This window comes from Schistosoma haematobium, chromosome ZW (genome assembly GCF_000699445.3).
Source record: "Schistosoma haematobium chromosome ZW, whole genome shotgun sequence".
Lineage (NCBI taxonomy): Eukaryota > Metazoa > Platyhelminthes > Trematoda > Strigeidida > Schistosomatidae > Schistosoma > Schistosoma haematobium.
Genome location: NC_067195.1, coordinates 30,088,393 through 30,096,866, shown reverse-complemented (window position 1 = coordinate 30,096,866; position 8,474 = coordinate 30,088,393).

Here is an 8,474-nt window from a genome sequence, read left to right as displayed (position 1 = left end):
TCTAATTTCAAACCATACGATGACTATTATATGGGCAATTTCGATTAACCGGATGCTTGTTGAAAGTCGGCCGATGAATCAGGTGAAAGATAAAAATGTCTAACTATTGACCTATTATAACTTGTTTATTTGTATAACGGTATAATAAACAATTTCGAAAACAACATTTCAAGCTTCGTATTAATTGTTTTTTGTATCCTATGTTGTCATCATGAGTTTATTAGATGTGCCTATTGCCTCGGTGGGTTGAATTTAGCCACATGTAGTAAGAAGCACTTTTGCCTTCGAATCAGTGAGAAACCTAAAATATATCCCATATAAAGACGAGATATACTACGATGCTAACAAAAAAGTATTAAACAATATTTTAGTATCTGGTTGAGCTTTATATATTCACCTTTTCGCTATCCATTTCTATTTTGCGTATTAATTATACTACTTACTAATGTTCAGCAATTAATATCACTGTCAATCATTTATGAACATACAGAGTATGATGTCACAATGTCGTTTTGTGGTATTTTTAGATATTTACATGGATCTGTGACATTCAATCTATTTATTGTTACGATTGCATCTTTCTGGCACTCTTAACATTTACTTTTATTTCCTGTATTTCCACTAAACACTTTTTTATTTGTGACAGTTTCCATCATTTATATTTTCAATTCTTGTTTCAGTCGTTGACTGCCACTGTGATGTTAACACAACTATTGGGTGTTACATAACTTATCGTATGCATTTTTGAACAGTTCTTATACATCTGTTGTAGAAGGTATTTCGCATTTTACTATACATTGGCATGGTAAACACTTTAAATACTTCATGGATTGAGATTTGCAAAATGCATTGTTTATACTATCGTTAATACTAGCAGCGTATTACGGACGAAACTCATATTTTGATTTCGGAATTCTACACTTCAGTCCTTTGGTATGAAGTCTCAAGTTGATTTAACAGTCTTAAAAAGTTAAATGCTTACTTTGTAACGAGATTTACTCGAATAATGGACAAATTTAGTACGACACTTTCCATATCATACTTCGAGGAACGTTGTTGTTTGAAACACTAGTATTTTCAACTTTTAAAATGCGAAAATAATAATTCATATTTACCAAGTTCTCACGAAAAGACACTTTTCTCAAAGGGGTCTTAACAATAGCATAACCAGTTTATTTCATTAGAAGTTGTATATTTCAGTCGCTTGGGAAAATTTCCTGTTTGTTTATGAATTAGCTCTAATCAATCGGACACAAAGGAAAAGATCATCAGACTGGTGCACCTATACAATTTCATCCTCTAATAAGAATGGAGTATAAATTTTGTATTTATAATCGGGCAAAAAATCTATAAAGAACTTACTCGGATAAACAGTTCACATCCCTTATGACCAGTTTCTTTTCAAATTTATTTATGACAAAATACAAACACTTGGCTGTCCCTGTTACCTTCGTTTTATCTGAGCAGAAGTTTGTCGAAATTATTTTGGCGTCCCACAACATCTGACTCTAAAAGTAAATGTTTCCGAATTACTTCTTATTTCTCAGTGGCCAACACACTGTTAATCTACTTGTTATAAACATTGTCTGAAAATGAAGAGCTTTGGGATTATTTAACTCACTCGAGAAGCACATCAGCCGAAAACAGCATCGTGACATTCAAAACGTGAACGAAGCTTCCAGAATGTTTCCCCTTGATCAATGCGTAAACAGAATGAACAATAGTGTGATGTTTGTATGAATTAGTTATTCCTTTGTACTTGATGTGGGCTTGATTTTGGATTCCAAATACAATACGTTCGTTTGTGATCACCTAATTCTGTTTGGTTTAAATTGCACTATTTAGGGGATTCCTGGTTCGTACAAAAATTCGAATACTACTAATCATCACAAAATGCCGAAGAGTTCTTTTCAAGATGCTAGAACTGTGTATATTAACTATGAGGCAGAGCATGACATTAACCTCCAGGACATCGAGAACTCCATTACGTTACTTATGTAAGCCAGTGAAATGTCACTGAGACCCAGCCAAATTATCCGACAGTGGGGTTACTGAATGTTGAACACTGCATCAATCTCCGTCAGGGTCAAGGACAACCGTCGCGCATCAATTAATCGTATGCTGTGTAACGGGGTTAAAATCATCATGTATGATGTTGTTAATAGATTTTGTTTTCTTTCTGTTGCAGGGAAACCAAGAATCAATGCTTTAGAAGAAGCGGAGCAAGCCCTGCATGAACTAAACTTACAGGATGAACTCATAAGACCGTTTTGTAAACTGGCTCTCCTTTCCGTACATAGCCCGCGAGTTTTAATTTTAAAATAAACGACTAGTGGTCTCCATTCCGTGTTCTCTCTGTGGTGTGAAGTACTCAGTTAACATTGTGTGTGTTGTGGCTTTAGGTCTTCTCGCCTTCCAGTGACTGCTGATTACACGTGTTACAGCTGTAGTGACCCACTTTTATCAAGAGAACGCGATTGGTTTAATGGAAACAATTATTATTATAACCAATTGTACCAGTGATTGTTTTACTGTGCTTGTTTGTTTAACTGTAATGAAGACATTCTTCCTTCCGTTGACTGTGACCTTGTACGAACTTACGTTTTCTCAGTAGCTCTGCTTGTACTCCTTTGGTACGATCTCGGTATTCTTTCGGTACCACAAGGTCTCCAACAAATATTTCTCGCTGCAACCATCAGTCTCCTTCTGATCTCTGGTTTACTCGGAGGTTTAGCCTGTTCTGGTACGCAATATTCTTGTAGTAGTGATCATAGTCAGACGTGACTCGACGCCACACTACAATGCCATGGACTGGCCCGTGCGGTGGTGGCTGTACTATCTTCTCTGTACCCGTTCTTACTAATTTATTTCCGTAATGACGTCCCTTGTGTTATACAAACATAGTACCTTGATATGACGAAAGGGTAATCCACGTTAGGTGCTGACCGCGGGGTGTGACTTTGATGTCTAACTAGAGTAGGCCCCCAGTCATTGGACGCAAATCGTCTACGTTGGTGATCTACATTAGTTACCCCAGTCCAATGAGTATTCACGTTCATAAAGATAACATACAATCGATGAGTTGCAAATAGGTCACGAAAGTGAGCACAGGATTGGTAAACGTTTATCCTGTGGTGAATTTCACTTATATAATTCATGTGAACTCCGTAATGCTAAACATTTTAAACATGGTAAGATAGGACATATCCGGTCAGTTTGTAAAATTAATGTTTATTTCGTCTCAGATAACAGTAAACTTTGTCATTCAGATCCCATTTATCCATGTGTTTCTAATGGTAATATATTATCCCTATTTACGACTTTCAATAATTCACTTCATTTTCAAAAACGATTATGTCTGTCAAGTGGTTCTTTCCACGATTTTATTGTTAACACCGACAAGTCTATCATTTCGCTCGGGAAGTTGAAGTCATTAAATTCTGTTGCTATAATTTTGCCTACCAATGTTCCCATTTCGAATGGTACTGGTCATAAACTTTCCATTAATAAATCTTATAGTCTATTAAACAGAGACGATAAATCTTCAGTTATAAATCGTGAACTTATCATCACTGATTGTGGACAGTCTATGCAGGGTCTAGAAAATTTAAGAATGCTTCAGGGACAGCTTTCCCAACTGACCACTGAAAATGGTTCTAGTGAAATGCTCGATAACGTGCGAAATATGGAATCGAAGTGCGGAAACCTACGCACTACTCCAAAGTCCCCTCATTCTCATGTGCTAGCAAGGAATTTCAAAGACCTGAAAACAAATGTCGATTCTACTACTGCTACAAAGTTCAAGAACCTGTCCCTCAGGGCAGAATCGCTAGACCGTACGCAAAATAAACAATGACGAAATTACTTAAACAAAAGAATCTTCACACAAGATCTCCTATTCCACAACCCACGGAAGGTCTGCTAAAACAGGTTGGTGAATCTGTGGTTCATATGAGAGCAAATCACAACAACCAAATGCGATATATGGAATTTTGCGAGCCTGTTTTAATTTTGGATGTTAGTTCTAACACTGTTGAGTACATCCTAGATCATACAGAGTCTATATTCAATGCACAGTCGGAGAGACACACTATGGTCATGAGGAGAAGTACAATCGATTACAGAAATTTGGATTCTCATTTAAGCTGTGGTGGATGTGGTATTTGATTCCTTTGTACTTGATTGCGAGCTTACCACGAATTCCAAATACAATACGTTCATTTGTGCTCATCTAGTTCTATTTGCAGTAAGTTGCACAATTACGGGGATTCCTATTTAGTATAATTATTCGAATACTTCTAATCATCATAAAAACACATTGGGTTTTCTGTTTAGGTTTATACTAAACAGAGATCTAGAGTTCACTGATGCTTTTGTAGGGTCATTTGAAAAACTGAGTTATGGCCAAATTATTCGTTAAACCGAATGCATCTCTCTCATAGTCAACCCATCACTAAACGTCAAAAATGGGGAAGGCCAAAGTCATGGATACCTAATGCGTAAAGATTAACTAACTCCTTGGAATAAGTGCATTCAGCAGTCTGGCCATCTCATGTACATTGCACAATTAATTAAACTGGCTACTTCACATGAAGCACAAACTGCAGGCCAGGGACCCTCGAATATCTTTGTCCTAGGTTATCCGTTTCGGTCATTATCAAGTTCTGTTGGTTGCCTCAGTGTATGTTACCTGTCCCAGTCCCATACATTTTACGATCCTCCCTTTTCCTTTTGCCTTACGTATTCCAAATCATGAATCGCGTTATTATGCTATTGGGTGTTTTCCTCGAACTACATCCTATCTACCCTTATTGTCCGTTCTATTTTCCTTCCCAGGTAGCAACTGATCTAATTTCTGTCAATGTAGATTATTGCTGATGTTCTCTGATCATTGGATTTAAAGCATCTTACGTAAACAGTTATTTATAAATACCTGTACCTTTTGGTAACGTTGGTGGTAGTTCTCCACTTTTCATGTTAGTGTTGAGAATTTGGACTTTGGTATTAAGTAATAGCTATTTCGACTTCCAGATATTCTTCACTGGTCGGAATGCTGTGATTACTTTACTAATTAGTACCTTGGCATCTTCATCAGATCCCCTTTGTTTATCACTGATACTGCTTCCACCTTTTCCAGAGCTTTGCCATTAAATTTTATTTGATTAATGCTTACTGTTCTGTACTTCACTATCTTACCTTTTTCTTGTGAATTTCGAGGTTTACTTATGGGAAGGCTGCTACTGCAATGCTTGTTTTGCTGTGCATCTGTTTCTATGTATATAATAGCAAGGTTAAGTTACCGGCAAATTCCAATTCATCCAGCTGAGCCCAAGTTGCCTCCTATATTCCGTGAATTTCTCGAGATGTGAAGGCTGTAATAATTAATTTAACAACCTGAAGGACCAGAATGGCAAGAGTAGGCAATCTTATCTAACAAATGCATCCGTGAGCTGTTCTCCATGAATTACTATGTTATTCAGTCCCTCGTACGAGTTTCATGTGTTGATATCGACCTTCTCAATTACTCGACAATGTGGAAGATTCTGTGAAGTCTTTCTTTTCATACTGTCAAATGACTTCTTATAAAAAAGGAATTTGTTAAACACCTGTGAATTCGAACTGACTAAACGAAACAATATTAATCTCAGTAAGTTTAGGACTTCGACAAGACACAAGCAAAACCTCACTCAGTCACAACGTAGAACCTGGAAATATGTACACCGGTTGAAGCTACCATACTGTATTAACACAGAAAGATGAAGTTGTCAAATCAAAGCCCAAGTTCGTAGAGGTAGTAGCAGTATCATTAGCAATAGAAAGAATTAGGTGTCGAAGATGCGGCCCGAAAAAAATTCAAACCAGCGAAATAAAAGTAAAAAGTTTATGCAGACTTTAGAATCCCAGGATTTGGAGGAAAACAAAGGATGGATGCAGTCGAGCTATGCCAACCTGTTTTTAGACATGTCATTCAAAGTCTCTAACTACTGATTACGATAACCAGGCTGACCCCAACCAGGTAGCCTGTGATCATTATCATGGTTTAGTCTAATTGTCAATGATTTCATAGACTGACGCTGTTTTGGTTCGGCCTACCGTAGCTTTCGTACAACCCACACTTGCACCATAAAACGTCACCCGTCTGAGTGGTCAGGGTTTGGGCATACTTGAATGTTTTGTGTGTTTGTGAAAATCCCTCCATGCGTATACTTGCACTTTGTTCCTATTGATCCCCTTAGTTGTACATTGTTAGTTATTTGATTACATTTGAATTGTTAATATTTGTATTTTATCATAGTTTTTATTTTATTACGCCTTCACTAAGTTTTTGTGCTTCTTCCCGAACTGTATCTACGTTGTTTTAGTTGACACTTGTTCTTGGCGGTAGCCATATTGATTTGCTCCTCCGTTTGTGTGTGTTCTATCCAGTCAGGATAGAATAACGTTCATTTGTTGTGACTGGTAACTTTCCCTCATCGTTTATCAACTTCTTTATTTATTGTAATTTAGATTTGATTGATTGAACAACTATTGGTTGAATAGCCGGGTGGTAATATTTGTTTAGGTAACGATTTACATTTAAATTTATGATGAATTGTAGAACCGCTATTTACTCGATTACTTGTTTTGATTTCGACGAGAAAGGGCGCGTGTCTAACGTACGTGGAAGGCTATTCAGCAGTCAAAACCGTAGTTTGGATCTTACATACCAACCACCTCTGTTTATGAAGAGTTACTACCTCTTCAGTTGATTTTCCATGTTTACCTAGTGCTTTGTTCCCAACCTAGGCATTTCTTAATCGGTAGTTCCAAAATACACGAATAATGCTTCATATATACTTAGGATCGAATACCAGCAACTTAACAGTATCCTCTACTCTCAATGGTCATTTTTCATGTCCATAAAGTAGAACGGGGCGAACTGCTACACAGTAAACTCGCCATTTGATTGAAGGACAGATATCTAGCCCACACCACAAGTGACATTATTTGGCATAGGCTAATTGAGCCTTTTGAATCCGTGCTGCGGTTTCTTTACACATCAGACCGTCAAGACTGATGAGGCTCCCAAAGCAAGTAAAGCGATCGATTTATTGAGATACATTACTTCCAATCGTTAATTCAGGTGATGACGTAAACCGATCTTGGAGTAACACTTTGCATATGAAGAGCGAGGACCGCATTTCAAGCCTCCCTACATTGTTGCCTAAGATGATCAGAAAACCGTGTTTTGTTAGCTTCTTCACCAAACACAATTATATCATCTGCGTAGTCTAAGCCAACGGCTGAATCTCCCTGTAGAATATTAACATCAGAAAATTCAGATAATGAAAGTGTTTGCTCTAAAAACATGTTTATATGTGGTGTCTGCATGAACTGGTAATTCATTCGTAATTGATTCCCGCTTATTACTAATTTTAAATACAAAATGTTCGTTCTACTTGTTGTAAATTGCACAATTTCGGGGATTCCTAGTTAGTACAATGATCTGAATACTTCTAATTACTATATTATAAATTGTTAATTTTAAATGGAGAAAGCGGACAATCCTGACGACAGCCGATTGATGCAACCAATTTTTGATAACGGTTCTCCATAAGCTCTGACTCTACCACAGTCACTCAAGTAGAAAGCCTGTACATGGTGAATGTACTTCTCTAATATGCCTTTCAGTGGCATGCACTGCCAGAGAGTCTCACGATTAACGGAGTTGAACTCTACCCTAGGGTCAAGTAACACAATTATAGTCGGAAGTTGGAAAGTATGTCTGTAGAATGCTGAATGTCTAGTCTTTAAATACACGTAAACGTCCGGAATCAGCCTGACTTTCTCGGGTTTTCTGTTCACGAGCTATCATTAGATGGTAAAGTATTATTGAGACTAATATTTTTGACACCATATTAGTCAAACTGATTTTTCCGTGACCGTCTTGAGAGGTCGATTGTTCTTCCTTATAAACTAGGACTATCAGCAATCGAGACCAGTCAGGTGGGATTAAGTTCAGTTTTTAGATTTCAACTAAGATTCCAGTTAATTTAACTGCAAAAACTGGACCACCATCCACAAAAGTGTCAGGATAATCCCATCAAGTCCTGCTGCTCACCCTCGCCTTAGATTAAATATAGCCTGTTCAACATCACCAAGAGTTGGCGGAATTACTTCGGTTTGCCATTCACATTGCTTGAAGACAGTGGAACATGAAATGTGGATGAAGTCTAGTGAACCTATACCCCGGAGTGTTCTGTCCATTGGCTCAGTCTCCTGGGTTGAAAGTGAAAAGAAATCTTGTCTTTTCCCGAGATATTTTCATTAACATTCGTTTCTTCGATAAGCCTGAATGGTTGTCCACTGCTATTCATCGCTGCTGTCCTTTTCATCTCTTCTGCTTTTGTTGCCCACCACTGCCCACGATCATTACTTGGGCTTTTGATCAGCCTACGTTTAAGCCTCCTCCGCTTCTCATTGTGCAACAAGCC